The following is a 17,500-nucleotide window of genomic DNA, read 5'->3' as shown; positions in this document are numbered from 1 at the left end:
CACTCCAGTGCCAGGATTTTTGTCATTGTCATTCAAATTCCAGGAACTACAGAATATTGACTTTGAGGACTACATCAACATTCAATGCAGCATTAGAAACCTTTGACTCTCTTCTTTCAACAGAATAAGAGTTCATTCCTAAATTATGATTATGAAGTTATATGAGCTTGAAATGAGGGCAGCTGTCCAAAATACAATGTAATACATATTGGTTCAGATAACGCTTTAACAACAGATGAAGCTGTAACAAGTTGCGAACATGAAAAAAAGGGAAATGTTGCCCCCTTGTGGAAAATAACAAACATTGCCAGAGGCCATGGCCAGCACTCTATTGGCACCCAAATAAGAAAAAAACAAAACCTGAACAAATTCGGGATGGCGCTCGACGTCATATTTTCAATACACAAATACATTTGTGAATCATAGTGAATGAGTAATAAGCTTTCAACATTTAGCTTGCAGCATACGTGCACATTCCACCGTGACGTCCCTGATTCACCGGTGAAAAGGATGCCTTGATCCTCTCCTCTTTCATCGACAACTGCTTCATGTAACAAAGAGGTTACAGAAATTGCTTAAGAATGAATGACTCTGTATCTTTGTGTTGTCAGATTTTTTGTTATTTAGTTTTGTTTTTTTTTTTGTGGAAGGGAAAAAACATTGCCAGAGGCCACGGCCAGCGCATTATCGGCCAAACAAATTCACGAATGGCGCTCTACGTTATATTTTCAATTCCAGAATAAATTTGTGAATGGCAGCCAGTGAGTTAAGAGGGGTTGGGAGGGGGGTATCTCTTAGTTTGCTGTTTACTTGCTTATTGGCAAACATCAGCACATGGCAGGATATTACAACCTTGAGATTGCTTGACTCGAGGGGCTCTTTTTTTGCCCTCGAGGTTTACCGATGACTTTGGCATTCATGCCATGCTTCCAAGGTTGTTTTAATGAAATATCAAACAGGCTGTATTATATTTCCTACTCGAACAAAAAATATGCGCAGTGGCTGAGCGTAGGCGGGCGGAATTCATTTGAAAAGTTGACACTAAAAAATCCATATCGGTGCTGCTCGATGGATTATGCGAATACGGTCTAAAGTCACCCACGGTTCCCACTGATTTTTATTGTTAAATCCTATTTCGTTGCGGCGAGTGGAAATAAACAGTAATATCTTGCCATGAGCAATACTGACATCCGTTGAAAGCGTCGCTTTCGGGATCTATGGATCAAAACATCCAAATAATATCATCGCAACGTATTGGGTTCATAGCATAAGAATTGTAAGGGTGGTCCAAAATGAACACCCCTAAAACTCCTTGTCTCATCTTTTCATTTGCAGTCATCATTTGTCATTTGTTGGTGACTGATTTAGACCAATGTTGTCATTCACACCAAAACTCCTGACGTCAACCCACTTAAAAGTATCACGTCCAATGATCAGATTTCCTTTCAGAAGGAGGGGCAAGCAAATGCTCTCAAGGCCATGAACTCATCTGCGCTAAAAGCTTCATTTTAATACGCCTTCCCGATGAGACTCGATGACGGCATCCCGCTTCACTGCTTACCGTCTTTCTCATAAGCTTGGATTGGATTGGATTTACCTTTCTTAATCTTGCAGTGGAGAAATTAAAATTTCACAGCAGCCAAAAGGAAGAGGAAAGAAAAGAAAGAAGTCGAAAAACAACATACATGAGTATCTGTAAAGGCAGCCACTCTCGCGGCATCATCTTGAAGTCAAAAATACAACAAAAAACTAAATAACAAATAATATGACAACACAAAGATGCAGTCATTCAATCTTAAGCACTTTCTGTACCCTCTTCGTTACATGACGCAGTTGTAGATAAAAGAGGAGAGGATCAAAGCGTCATTTTCACCAGGTTTCACCAGGATAAGGGATGTCATGATGGAATGTGCATGCACGTCTGCTACAAGCTAAATGTTGAAAGCTTATTAACTCGTTCACTACCATTCACAAATGTATTCGGGTATTGAAAATATGACGTGGAGCGCCATTCCCGAATTTGTTCGGGTTTTGTTCTTTCTTGTTTGGGTGCCGATAAAGTGCTGGCCGTGGCCTCTGGCAGTGTTTTTTTTTATTTTTCACAAGGGGGCAGCATTTGGCTTTTTCAATGTTAGCGCTTTGTCCCAGCTTCAGCTGTTGTTAAAGCACCATATAAACCAATATGTATGTATTGCATTGTATTTTGGACAGCCACCCTCATTTCAAACTCGTATAACTCCAGACCCATATAATTTAGGAAGTAACTCGAATTCACATTACGAGCGACCGTTCTGATAGTATCTTGTTTGTAAGTGGAGGAGTGTCTGTCTAGATCAATATGTATTGTATTATATTGTATATTGTACAGTTGCCCCCATTTCGAGCTCCAGACCCCTATAATTTAGGAATTAACTCTTTTTTTCTGATGAAAGAAGAGCGCCCAAGGTTTCTAATGCTGAATTGAATGTTTCTGTAGTCCTAAAACTCAATACTCTGCGGGTCCTGAAATTCAAGTGACAATGACACAAACCCTGGCACTGAAGTAGGACATATTTTTGCACGTGTCTTCCAGTGAATGAGTTAAAACTGGGCCAAGATCCACCTGCTGCTTGTAAAGTGACTGACTGTAATTGGACAAGAGTTGGAGGCGCTAAAAAAAAAAACTGAGCCAGGGTGTCCTCTATCTTCACCTTTGTTTAACCCAGTGACCTTGAAGGGGATCCATTCTAACCCGACCACCCTGAACGTGGTGTGAGGTTACATTCTTCCAATGGATGGACGTTGTCAACCGGGAGAACCCCAGACACACGATGTTTGTTCTCTAATAGAAAAGAAGGGGATAGGAATACCAGAACATAATGAGACTTTCAGGCCAGGGACGTGCCTGTGAAGAAAGAAGCCATACGCACGTGGTTGAAATCATAGCCAGACGTCTCATACACACCCAATTTTTGTTTCGTTTTTCATTGCCGACCTCCTGTTCTTTGATAGAATCAACTCCGATGCGGCGATCTTGCGCAACGCGGCCCATGAGGGCGTCGAGCGCGTGGCACGAAGCCAAACACATGGTGGTAAAGCACTCCCTCGCTGACAGTATCAAGCGAAAACATTCAGTTTGAATGAGCTCAAGACTTCTTCCCTCATTTCAACTTAAGATGTCAAAAACAGAAAACAAAAACACAGAAAATAAAATCATTCTTCCCGATCCCCCAAAACTTCTTTGAATCTTTGTGTGTTGTCATAATCAATCAACGTCCCAAGAGGCGAGCGCTCCACTGTGGTCGGCGATGCCATCTGGGAGCAGTTTTGAGCTTGAGATGAGACCACCCTCTGAACTTTCTCTCCATGTCTGTTTTAACTCCAAATGTGACCTTGCAAACAGGCCATCACCTGCTGTCAGCAGCCAAGTGGATGCACGGCCTCCGCCTGCTTTCAGAAGACTCGGATCATTCCGTCGGATGACCGTCAATGAATCACTCAAGGCAAGTGTGGATGATCCTCAGATGATCACATTTGGATTGGATTGGATGGACCTTTACTAGTCTTGCCGTGGAGAAATTTACATTGCACAGCAGCAAAGTTATGAAAGGAAGAGGGAAGGAAAGAAAAAAAGTAGAAAACCCAAAAACAGGAGCTGCTGTAAAGGCAGCGAGCCACTTTCGCGGCTCCATCTTGAAGTCAAAAGAACAACAAAACAAAATAATATAACAACACAAAGACAGTCAAAAGCACTTTCTACACCCTATTTCTTGTATGCAGCAGTTCTAGATGAAAGAGGAGAGGATCAAAGTGTCCTTTTCACCAGTGGATCAGGGACGACATGGTGTGATGTGCACGTCTGCTACAAGCTAAATGTTGAACGCAAACACAAAGCTGCAGCATCCATTGAGGAAAAGAGATTGTCTCACATCTCCTGTACCACCTAAATCTGCTTCAATTCCAAGCCGCACCAGTTCCACATACTGGAACGATGGGAAAAATTGAGCGTTACTGTATTTTCATTTTGTCAATGGTTGTTGTGGTTCTTTTAAAGCCATATCAGAATCAGAATCCTCTTGTTGGCACATTCACAAGAAATTTGTCTTCAATAGAACATTGCACTAGTATCATCACAAAAAATACATGACAAATGAGAATGGAGGAAACTCATAGAGGCTAATTTAATCTAATCTAATTCCTTAATGCAAGTGGAACAATTGAAACGTGTAGGGTATCAAGCAGAGGTAAAGTGATCAGTAGTAGAATAAAATATGATAACAGTTGATCAGTGAACCATTTTAAAGTGATCAGTTGCCGTATTTGTAATAAAACAAATGTGCAATTATGCAGATGTCCTTGAGCGCCTCAAAGTGTCTGGTGCTGGAGATTATACAGTAGAGGTCAGTAATAGTAGTTCAAGTGAGTACAAAGCTAGAGAGAAGAAGCAATTTAAATGTCTTCTGGATTTAGTGTGCATGGATCGGTAGCACCTGCCTGAGAGGAATCGCTGGAAAAGGTGGTGGGCATGGTGCGAAGGGTGCAGTAGGATTTTCCGTGTCCTTGTCTTGGTATCAAGCCATGAAATGTCAAAGTCCTGCTGAAACATGCTCACACAAACATGCTGAGCAGACATGAGCACCCAAAATAATAATAATAATTGGATTGAATTTGCCTTTATCAGTCTCGCACTGGAGAAATTTACATTTCACAGCAGCAAAGTTGTGAAAGGAATGAAAGTAGAAAATCAAAATACAGTACAATACAATAATATATATATATATACACAGTAAAGTGTATATATCCACTATAAAGTCTCGTTATATCGATAGCGGTTATATCGATATTTTTTCCGACTCCCGAGAATATCGATATAACGAGACTTTACTATATATATATATATATATATATATATATACATATATATATATATATATGAATTTTTTTTAGGTTTGATTGCCATTAGTTGTTTTCTAATTATTTTTTTGTTTGTTTGATTTTTTTTTTTTTTTGCGAATGGAAACTAACAAAAATAAAAGTTGTTGGGTTAGATAAGATACATTTGTCCATCTTCTGATTGGATTGGTGATCAGTGGTTGGCTACAACAGCCCGATCGTGTAAAGCCTGTTATCATTAATAAGCATTATTAGCATATCGACGTTCTGTTGGAGACTTACTGACTCAATGATGAGCATTAATTGTTAATTGTGATTAATGTCTCCTTGATTCACACAAGCACATGTGAAGCTTTGCGGTGGCTTCTGTGTGCTTCTTGCCATCTGATGACAATTCTTATTTTAAATCAACTGTTTTTTTCTTTCTAAGAGATTTGGAACCGCTTTTCAAAATGAATCTAATAGTGCAAAGTGTTGTGAACAAAAGCCTGTGAGTCAGAGATGAGCATGGGGATCCATTTTAAAAAATTGCAATGGCACGCTGAGAAAATCCATTAAACTTTCCTTTAGTTCGCTTGCAACTAAACTTTGGAACCTCACGTGTGATTGGAGATAGGCTCAAATGACTGAATAACAAGAAATGTTCTGTTTCCTGATCCTGTTTGACTCATTCACTGCCATATACGATGTAGAGCGCAATTCCAGATTTTTTTTTCAGGTTTGTTTTTTTTATGCTTGGGTGCCGACAAAGCGCTGGCCATGGCCTCTGGCAATGTTTTTTTTTTTTTTTTCCACAAGTGGGCATTTCCCTTTTGTCCATGTTAGCACTTTGTTCCAACTTTCGCTGTTGTTAAAGCGCTATATAAACTAATACAGTAAAGTCTCGTTATATCGATATTCTCGGGAGTCGGAAAAAATATCGATATAACGGGACTATCGATATATCGATCCTGCGGCATGTAAATTTTCTCCTTGCGTTCATAGAAATAGTATCGTAATAAGCAGTACTATCGATATAACCGATATCGATATAACGAGACTTTACTGTATCTATGTTTGTTTGGCTAGTATCTATGCATTGTGTTTTGGACAGCCGCCTGCATTTCAATATCATACAACTCCAGACCCATATAATTTAGAATTAAGTCTTGATCTCTGATGAAAGAAAATAATCTAAGTTTTTTTAACGCTGTATTGAATTTTTATGTGGTCCTAAAACTCAATATTTTGTGGGTCCTGGAATTCAAGTGACAATGACCAAAACCCTGGCACTGGAGTGAACACATTTTTGCATACGTCTGGCAGTGAATAAGTTAATGTACCTGTACATATATGTAGATAATTTCACATCTTTTGTAATCCTTTTATTTGAGCAGAATGTTATTTATTTATTATTTTTTGCTTTGTGTCTTGTGCAGTGATCACTTTCCCGAGCAATTTCAGTCTTTGGAAATCTTTTACAAGAGAGCATAACAATCGTAGGTGTTTGGCAAAGCGGTTGAACGTGGGTGGAATTGGCTCGGTTGGATTAGTTTGCATGCGTTATTTCATATCCTGGTTTCATCCTCATGGCACTTCAAATTTTGGGTCAACAGGTGCGAAAAAAACAAAGTAGTAATGATGATAAAAGGGACTGATATTTTTTTTTGGTCCATATGGCGCGTGAGACTAAAGTGAAACAAGCACCGTCACCGACAGGGTGAGTGTGAGACTGAAATGGAGAACCAAGTCTGTGCACGGTTACACAACGAGCTTGCCAATGCCAGTAATTGAAGACAAATAATAGAACAGGAGGCTATGATTAAAAAAAAGACAAAGACAAAGGGACATTCAAATCTTCAAATGAAAAGCACTGCAAGACGGGAGACATTACTGAATCAAAAGTCAATTGGAAACTTTTTTTACGAAACTTTTTTTACTTATACTTTCATTTGTAAAATACATTAACAGGCCTTGTATTTGGTACCTGGGCTTTTAGTGGGGATTGCAAGTGTTTACATTTTCAAATTATGTCAACAATGTTAGTATGAAATCACAATGTCCCACCATTGGCTCCGTACGTGATTCTTGAAGCTACCTGGCGCTGCATTGGTGGCCTATGGTATCGAAAAAGCACCCTGCTCGTCTGCTTGGGAGGGGGGAAAATGCTTGTTTAGTATAACTGTCAACCGGCCGTATTTTGCTGTATTCTGTACGTTTTTGGCACATTTTTAGATGTGTACGGGAAAAGTAAAACTTGTTAAATCAGTCCAAAAGAAATGTTTCGCCTTTCGAGTAAACACTGGTCAAAAAATGTCAAATATAATTTTGAGAAATTTTCGATTCCGTTTTCGTCATTAAATATTCGCAGTCATGTTACTTATAACAAATCACTACTCGTAAAAAGCGAAGTCAGTCATCGGGAAAACAAGTCCGTGTGAAAAGAGTCGAACAAACAAAAGTTCTGTGAAGACACGTTCCGGTCCAGTGGAATTTTATTTTGAAATCAGTTAAACATTTTTATTTTTTCCTTTTTGTTGCCGTAATATCATTTATATTTTTATAAACATTATACAGTGATTCCTCGGTTTATGAACCCCTTGGCTTACGAACTTTTCTTTTTACGGACATTAAATTTATGAAAATTTTACCTTGGCATCCAAACTATTTTTCGGGATACACACGGAGCTGCCATAAGGAGTGATGTGTTGTTTGCGAAGGAGCCCGTTCTCCTAACAAGAAAATGGTGGTCGGCCGCCACCAGTGCAGAGTGTAGACTGCAAGGTTAAAATTCTCATCAATCAGGCTCCACAAATAACCTGCACTAGCCATCAGTTCAATTTGAAATGAAAAGACAAGCAAGGTAACCGGCTATTAATGATGTTTCTAGTGTGTCTGCTTGCATCTGTTGCTATTGCAATATCACAACTTCCAAGATGTACAACCCAGAGCTCCTTGAGACACTTCATGCAAAAAGCTATCCATTCCATCAAGCCATCAACGACCATCACAAAGGTAATTAAAATGACTTTATTATATAGTACAGTTTATTTATTTAATTATAATACCATAGCACATTTATTACACATAAAATAAGATACATTTTGTGTAGTTTTAAGGCTTAGACAATTAGAAAGTAGAAAATTATGTTTTATGGGGACCTGGGAATGGATTATTCTCATTTTAATGGTTTCCTATGGGAAATGAATTTTTGGGATACACACTTTTCGCCTTACACACTCTGGGAAGCAATTAAGTTTGTAAGCCAAGGTATCACTGTACATCGTAAGAAATACATAAATCCCCTGAGAAATCAGCTTGTCAGGACAAAAATCCAAATATATATATTTTTTTTTTACCACATCCTCATAAGTCCTGCTTTATGAATAGTGTGACTAATAATCTACATGCCTGCCTCACAGCAATGCAGACAGTGAAAGAGCATTTTCACTTGTTAGAAAGATAAACACTGAGAAAAACGTGGCAGAGTACATTCCAATTTCTTATTTGCAGGTAAAAATGAATTCTGATGGGGAATGCTATCAACTGAACCCATCAAATGAAAAGAAAAACACAATGCTCTACAACAGAGGTCCCCAACGCCCGGGTCGCGTACCCGTCCCGGTCCGTGGGTCATTTTATTCGGTTTTATTTATTACCTGAGTCCGAACTATGTTTTATTTTGAAAAATGAAAAATTACCAGATTACATCCGTCTATGACTTACTCTTCACGCATGTCAAAACGCTTGTCAAGGTCACGTGATACATACCGCTAAAATTAGCCCACCGTAAACTAGCAAAATGAGCAAAAAACAAACGTCTGTGAAAAGTTTCTTTTCGAAGGGGAAAAGGCCCAGTGAGGAGACGGAAGAAGAGCCTACGACTTCTAAGAAAAAAAAGACTGCATTTAACAGACAATGCCAGGAGTCCTATTTAAAATTTCTAATCTTTCTTCTCTTATTTTGAAGGCTCGTTTAAACATTACCATGGTGACCATCGAGCGTTAAGGAGCAGAGACGATGTTATATATGTTGTTGTTGGCGTGATGCTACCAGGACTCTGCTAATAAGGTATAAAAATACACAATGGATTCACGTTTATTATTATATTTAACAGAAAGAAAAAAACAGTTTCCATGCCTGTCGTATCATTTTATTTTGTTGTATTTATCTGCCAGTCCGCGAAAATATTGTCTGACATTAAACCGGTCCGTGGCGCAAAAAAGGTTGGGGACCACTGCTCTACAACAAAGAACGTACTTGATTATTGCTAGAAATATTTTGCAACTTGTTAAAAATATTCATGTTTACCTGTGAAATTTTGTTCATAAAATTCCACAATGAAATATTACACATGTGGATGTTTTTTTTTTCTCAGTAAGGAAAAATGGAGCGGTTAGGAAGGTCACAGTGTCTCGCAGGTTGACAGGTGTGGTCTAGACACAATTTTATTGCATCATTTTACATACAGAGCTGCCTTTTTTAAATCATGCAAATGTGCGTCACGAATATTATTTTGACCAATTTTCGGATCTTGTTACTGCCAACAGGGAAGGCCTTGCCGACCCTGACCACCCAGCACTGGTAAATTGGGATTCAATCTGCAAGTGTAGATGTTCAACTATTTTTGGAATGGGTCAAGCAATGCGCACATGCATTTTAAGAATGTGACGATATCCATGGCATGCATTCATGCACTTTGGCCCTGCACCTGTAACATTCTAACCTTAGCAAGCGTGTGTGTGTGTATGTGTGTGTGAGTGGGTAGATCATTAGAGTGTTAAACAGCAAGGGGTTAACATCTTGGTGTTGATCCTTTGGGTCTATCCATCGAAACTGTTAGCATATCTTACGTGTTTCAGGGTTGTTACCCTGGTGAATTAAAGTCAGACGTAGAGTAATTACTCGCGAGTTGAGTAAAGCTGCTGGCATGGAATTACACAATGCAGCGTGCCAGCAGCCATTACTTTTTGTTATGCATCGCGTCCTCCTGGACGGGAAGAGAGATTTCCTCCCCGCCCTCAGACTCTACGCAGCCATTCTTAAGCGAGCTCGGCGCAATACAAAATCAAATTTACAGCATCTCTGTAACGATATCAGTAAAAATGTTCGTATGTGCTGTTATTCGTAACTCGAATGTTTGTAAGTTATAGAGCAACTGTATTTTTTTCTATTTCTTCCTTTACTTTCCTCTTACTTTCATCACTTTGCTTCACTGTTAACTGTAACTTTCTCGACTACGAGACTCATGAAGGTTTATCCAATCCAATCCAAAATGGTAGTTTAGAATGTAATAATGATATGTTCTTATCTTTTCTGATCTGTGAGTTATTTCAATGTTTTGATTTTTGACATAATTACAGGGTCGTGTGGCACATTCAGATATGAGTGATGAGAATGGTAAAATAAATTACATCTTGGGAATATGATCGGGCAGAGTATAGAGCCTCGTGGCATACCCGGACATACAGTAACTGTTGAGATTGATGATAATTTGCTATAAACTGACATTAACTCTAATTTTCACAAATATTTAGAACATTTCCACCTTCTTTCTGATTTCATTTGACTTAGTGATGAACCTACCAATACACGTCGCGATTTCCCGTTCCAATTCAGATCGTCATCTTATCTCCAGTGATTGTGATTCAAACGAGGGTTGAGAGTTGCTAAACAATCAGTTTCAGCGATGCATATCACTGGCAACATATGTACATGTACAGAACCCATAACCGCATCCACGAACAGCCCACGCACAACCGCGTAGGCCGTTCGCACCCCCCTCCCCCGCGCCCATTGAGGTTGTGTCAGTCCATCTGGGATCATTAGCACTGGCGGTACTGAATAGCCTTGAGCGTGTGTGGAAAGCAGGGTAGAAAGAGAGAAACTGAGAAAAAGATAAAGAGGACAATGGAAAGGAAGGATGAAGTCGGGGAACGGATTTTCTTTTGACAAATGCACCGCCTGAGGTCGCAGGTCCTAAGATAGAAGAGAAGAGGAAGAAATTTGCTCTGTAATGCCCTGAATAAAACAATAAAGCAGGCAAGAATTGGAACATGAAAGTAGTCTTGCGTGAGATGGTTTGTTCTGACCACTGAGTGAACAGATGAAGAGGGAAGGATGGAGCGACAGCAGAGACAACAGATGAGCCGAGAGAACAGACAGGAAGGGAGAGGAAGGAGATACGGAAGAACAAATGACAGCCGGGCGGCTCGGTTAAATATTTCACTGGGATTGTGTTGCTTTCCTTTGTGCGTCGGAGTGCGTGTGTGTCTCTTGCTTGAGCATGTGTGCGACTCCCCTGGAGACAGAAAGGAAGGAGGACAAGAGTGGCGGGAAGGGAGCGAACGAGCCAGGCATGTCTGTTGACTAGCCGGGTTAATGATTCCTTTGCTCTGCATAGTGAGACGTGTTAGCCCATCGGGAGCTTGTAGAGAAGCTCATTTACTTCCTGATAGCACATAACATTTCTCAACTTTATCAACATGTGACTTGATGTTGTTACGCTGTTAGGCACCACAGCGGTTTCAAATTCAAATAGCAAATCATCTTTTAGGGTTCGCGGTGCGGATTGGTCAAGTGCGAATACTCTGCGACTGTACTGATATGGATTCTTCACGTCTTAACCTACAAGTGCCCAGATTTACGCATTTTCCCATGTTGCTTTATTTTCTGTCGCGGCTTGGAATTGAAGAGGATTTCTCAAATTTGATTTACAATAAGAGTGTCAAATTAATTTTTGTTCCGGGCAACATTGTAGTTCCAGTTTCCCTTGGAGGGCCGTTGTGAGGGTAATTCACTATACGAACACATTTTTAAAAATATTTTCTATTTCCTTACACATCGTTTAATTTTCTCAGACTTCCTGTCATGACATCACGTCGTGTCCGTCTTTATGAAAGCTCTCCCAAATCAGCCCCGGACACTTTTTTCTCTCTCCTCTCTTGGTTTTTTTCTCTCTGCCTGCCCCTCGGAGTAGGCAGTTACATTTTGTGCCGTCCCAAAGATTTTTTTTGACTTTTGATTCCTGCTTCATTAATAATGACTCTAACACCGTTGTGAATTTTTGGAAACCATTGAAATTTTTACTCCCATCCACTTATTACATACAGCAGTGTTTTTCAACCTTTTTTGAAACAAGGCAAATTTTTTTTACATTGGAATTCTTTTGCGGTACACCACGAACCATATCGCAGGAAAGAGGCAATGAGTGACGTGCTGCCACACGGACAAATATTAAATTACACTCCCAGTCTTTTCAGCACGGACACAGGACAATGACATAGTATTGGCAGAAAATAATCAATACATTTTTTTAATTTTTTTTAAAAAAAAGGAGCATTGGATAGTTTCTCACGCCACACCTGACGATCTCGCACGGCACTCGTGTGCCACAGCACAGTGGTTGAAAATCACTGACATTCAGTATACAGCACACACCAAATTGATGAATCACTAGTTTTAAAATCAGAAGTCAAGAATAATGACAGTTATAGGTGGATTACATATTGTGGTGTTTAGTGTGACGAAGCAGACACGCGTTATCCTTGGTAAATATATATTGGATTGGATTTGCCTTTATTAGTCTCGCAGTGGAGTAATTTACATTTCACAGCAGCAAAGTTATGAAAGAAATGAAAATAGAAAAAGCAAAACACAGGAGCTGCTGGAAAGGCAGCCACTCTCGCGGCGCCGTCTTGAAGTCAAAAGAACCAAAAAAAACTAAATAAATAACATGACAACACAAAAACACAGAGAGTCATTCATTCGTAAGCACTTTCTGTACCCTCTTTGTTACATAAAACCCTCTTTGTTACATAAAGCAGTTCCAGATGAAAGAGGAGAGGAAGCATCTCTTCACCAGTGGATCAGGGACATCATGGTGGAATGTGCACGTCGACTACAAGCTAAATGTTGAAAGCAAACACGCAGCTGTAGCATCCATTGATGAAAACAGATTGTCTCACATCTCCTGTCCCACATAAAACAGCTTCAATTCCATCCCGCGACAGTTCCATATACGCATCGGCGCTCTGCGCTGACGCACCTTCCTTCTTATCGCGGGCTCCTCAAGCCATGCATCCATCCAGCCGCAGACTGTCCAACAGCACCGACCTTCCACTGAACAAAGCGGGGCTGTGAAGATACTGCCCATTACTGACGCAAAAAAAAGCACAATGGCCCCTTTGGTGTCCAGCGATGGCAGTCGAATGGCACCGACATTCTTCCCATTCAAAAACAGCACTGGCATATTCATGCTGCCGAAAAGGCGCAACCGCTCAGCACAGTCTCCTCCTTGATGAATGTCGTGGTCAAAAATGCTGAAAAACAATCCGTATCCGTTCCACACGACACACAACAACACAAAGTGACAAAAGAAAGCACAAACAAGACAAAAATAACAAAAAAAGCAAGGCTGTTCAGAGCACTTGCTGACGGCTGCCTACTCGGGCGCCATCTTGGACTCCTTGACCGTGACTTGTTGCATCAGCCGACATGGGGAATAAAGTGGAACATTTACACACATGCGCAGGTGATAACAAATGCAAGGTACGGCAAGTGTGCATCCAAACAAATGTATATAACTTTTGTGGTTAATACACCACATATGTGAACATTTTACATAAGAAATGAGGAGCGTCAGCGCAGAGCGCCGATGCGTCTCTGGAACTGTTGCGGCTTGGAATTGAAGCAGATTCATGTGGGACAGGAGATGTGAGACAATCTCTTTTCGTCAATGGATGCTACAGCTGCGTGTTTGCTTTCAACATTTAGCTTGTAGTCGACGTGCACATTCCACCATGATGTCCCTGATCCACTGGTGGAAAGACGCTTTGATCCTCTCCTCTTTCATCTAGAACTGCTTCATGTCATCACAAAGAGGGTACAGCAAGTCCTGAAGAATGAATGTCTCTCTGTGTGTTGGTTTTGTCATATTGTCTCTATGCTGTCATATTATCTGTTATTTCGTTTTTTTTTTTTTTTTTTGTTCTTTTGACTTCAAGACGGCGCCGCTAGACTGGCTGCCTTTCCAGCAGCTCATGTATTTTGTTTTTCTACTTTCACTTTCATCACTTTGCTGCTGTGAAATGTAAATTTCTCTACTGTGAGACTAATAAAGGCACATCCAATCCAATACAATACATATTGATTTATACAGAGCTTTAACACTCGCTGAAACAAAGTGCTTAACATGGTCAGCTATCATATACAGGAAATAAAGCAGTCACAGAGATAGTCGAAAGCACCTGGGAGTGAAACCAAGATGGCTCCGGTCTTCACACGAATCTTCAACAGGTCCCTGGAGCAGTGTGAAGTCCCATCCTGCTTCAAACAGTCTACTATCGTCCCAGTTCCAAAGAAACCAGCACCCTCGGGATTGAACGACTATAGACCTGTTGCTCTGACGTCTGTGGTCATGAAGTCCTTTGAACGCCTCGTGCTGAACCACCTAAAGAACATCACCGGACCTCTGCTCGATCCACTTCAGTTTGCCTACCGGGCAAACAGGTCTGTGGAGGATGCAGTAAACATCGGACTGCGCCACATCCTCGACCACCTTGACAACACAGGAACCTACGCAAGGATCCTGTTTGTGGACTACAGCTCTGCGTTCAATACCATCATCCCAGAACTCCTCATCCCCAAACTTCTCTAGCTTGGTGCGTCCCCTACGATCTGCCAGTGATTCTGATTCCAGTTATATTTGGGTTTAGAATGTTGATGGCGACGAGGGCAGAAGCTGTTTAAATGTGGATTTGGTGCGCATGGATCGGTAGCGCCTGCCTCAGGGGAGTCGCTGGAAAAAGTAGTGGGCAGGGTGTGGAGGGTTCAGTCAGATTTTCCGTGCTCTTGTCTTGATTCTTGCAGTTAGCAATTCCTCGAGAGTGAGTAGGGCGGTGGCAATGATTTTTTTCCACCATCCTAACTTTTATCTTTCCACTCCCATGTAAATAACTTAACCCGATCTGCGTACTTCCACCTACGCAATATCAATTGTCTTCGCCCATCTCTCACCCCTGTCACCACTGCTATCCTTATTCATAGTCTTGTCACCTCCCGAATTGACTATTGCAATTCACTTCTCCTTGGTGTCCCTCAGAAACTTCTCCACAAACGTTAACTAGTCCAGAATTCTACAGCCCAGATCATCGCCAGAACCTCATCCTTTCACCACATCACCCCCGTCCTCCAAGAGCTCCACTGGCTCCCCGGTCAAATATAGAATCAACTTTAAAATTCTTCTTTATACATTTAAAGCTATCCATAACCTTGCCCCCCCATACCTATCTGAGCTTCTTCAAAATTCTATTCCCTCTCGTTCCCTCAAGTCCTCTTCCTCCCTCCACCTCTGTGTGCCCCCCTGCCCGTCTCGGCACGAAGGGGAACAGAGCTTTCAACCGCTCTGCCCCCAAACTCAGGAACTCGCTTCCTCCTAACATTCGTAACATTGATTCTTTTACCCATCTTCAAATCCCCAATTTCCTAATCTATTTGAACACATTGAGAACTATTGAGCATAAGTGTGCCTCACAGACCACCTGCATGTAGATGATGTTGGGGGGGGGGGCAAAGACTTGCCTTTGTGGTGCCAGAGAGGCAGCAGCTTGTCAGGGTTTGCCGCTATGAGCCACAGGGATTTGGACCTTTGGGGGTTGGGGAGGATGGATAAAGTCAGAGGGCATTGAGATGACAAGCTGTCCACGTGACCAGGAAACAATGCCAAGTGTTAACAAGCCTAAGCCGGCAGTCATGGCAAAGATCGGCTGGACAAAAAGCCAACGCATGAAATGCAATCTGTTAACCGCTAGAGTTAAGAAAAGCATATTACACTTCAGCTTCCCTTCATCTCGCATTTGTTGCATCATCACGTTCAGGTGCCATATGACCTTGCCTCCCGCACAACCAGTGGTTATTCTCCAAGGTTATTCATGAGTGATTCCGGGGGAGGCAACCTAGCAACACGTGCAATAACATGAGAAAACGAGTCCAAAACGTCATCAGCAGGTCATTCATCTAAAGTTAGAAAAAGCTTGCGGCCATTCTTAATTTATCCACGCAAGCACCAACCTGTGTTAACCGAAAGATCTTGACATCTTGATGAAGCTTCAGGGTGACACTCAATGTTTCCAATGCTTATTTTTAGCATCGACAGACAACCCCTTCGGACACGCAATGTTTTCAAGTGTTCACTCCGCCTTGATTTTCTCTTGTTAATTGTTCAGTTCAATGAGTCATGTCGTGTTTTGTTTTTGTTTTTCTGATTTTTTTTTTTTTTTTTTTCAAACGCATCACTGCCGTAAAATGATCAAGTGGCCTTATTTGGTTACATCTCAAGTAAGAACTTATCAAGGCTAAAAGACTTGCTTTTTTAAATAATGGTGTTGTTTTAGGTGTTTAAAAGAAATCTCCATCTTCATCAAACACATTTTTTCTGTCAAGTGCATACCGAAGCAACGGGGGAGTGTAATGACCCCAAACCGTGAGGCCATCATGGCCAATGAGAAGCATATGTGTTTAAAAAGTAAGATAAGATCACAAAGCGGACCGAGGAAAAGAGAAATTCTACTCGAGAAGTGTGAGTGAAAAAAGGGAGTTACCCCTGAAATATCACAAAAATGACTTACTCACATATGAGAATGGCATTCACCGTGACCTTGTCAAAAAATAATTGGTGCTTTTCATGTGAACTTGAAGTTAGAGCCTTACTGGTGACGAAAAATAAATATTGTTTTTTTTAATATAATACAAAGTATAATAGAAGGTCCAAATATGACAAATAATACAAAAGTTCAAATTGGACAATTTCACGCCCACTACGACACAAACTACCCTTTTTCAATTCTTACACACGGCCTCTCTCAGTCTCTGCGTTGATTTAGATTGTAGTCACAAAAATAAAATCTAGAATGTTAAAAGCTGTGATTTCATGAGAATAGTCCAAACAAGAAAATACTGTATTTTAGGGTGTATAAGGTGCACCGGAGTATAAGGCGCACATCCTATGAATGGTGTATTTTCCAAATTTTTCCATACATAAAACGCACCGGACTATAACACGCACCTTCAATGAATGAAAAAAGCTTTCCAAATATATTATATACATATATAAAAGTGTTCTAAATATGAGGTACACCACAATATAAGGTGCTACAGTAAAGGTTGGGGTAACAAACTACTTCTTCTACAGGGCGAAATGGAGTCGTTGGCTGCTGACAGTATTTGTGAGACCTGTTGTGGCTCAATATTACTTCACATATAAGGCGCACCTGCGTATAAGGCACAGTCTTATCTTTCGAAGAAAAAAAGGCCTTTTCACCAGAAAATATGGTAAATCATTTTACCTCAAAAAGTCATTCTGACAACAAAAGTTGGAATCTCACAAGAATAAATGACCAGAAAAATATATGAGAAATATTTTTAAGATACATCAGGACAAAAACAAAATGGGGGGGGGGGGGTGTTGTTTTACTAGAATAATTAGAAATGTTTTTTAAGCAATTCATAGAATTGGTCTGTGCAGGCTCTGGATCATACAGGAGTGGTCCATCGATGAAAAGGTTACTTCAGCCGTCATCTGTACTTCTTTGAAGGTGCCGGACGTTTTGCTCCTCATCCGAAAAGCTTTGTCAGCGAACTAAGGTTGTGC

The sequence above is a fragment of the Hippocampus bargibanti genome, linkage group LG06 (assembly GCF_051943395.1).
Source record: "Hippocampus bargibanti isolate YZ-2025 linkage group LG06, ASM5194339v1, whole genome shotgun sequence".
Lineage (NCBI taxonomy): Eukaryota > Metazoa > Chordata > Actinopteri > Syngnathiformes > Syngnathidae > Hippocampus > Hippocampus bargibanti.
This window is presented reverse-complemented; position numbering follows the sequence as displayed.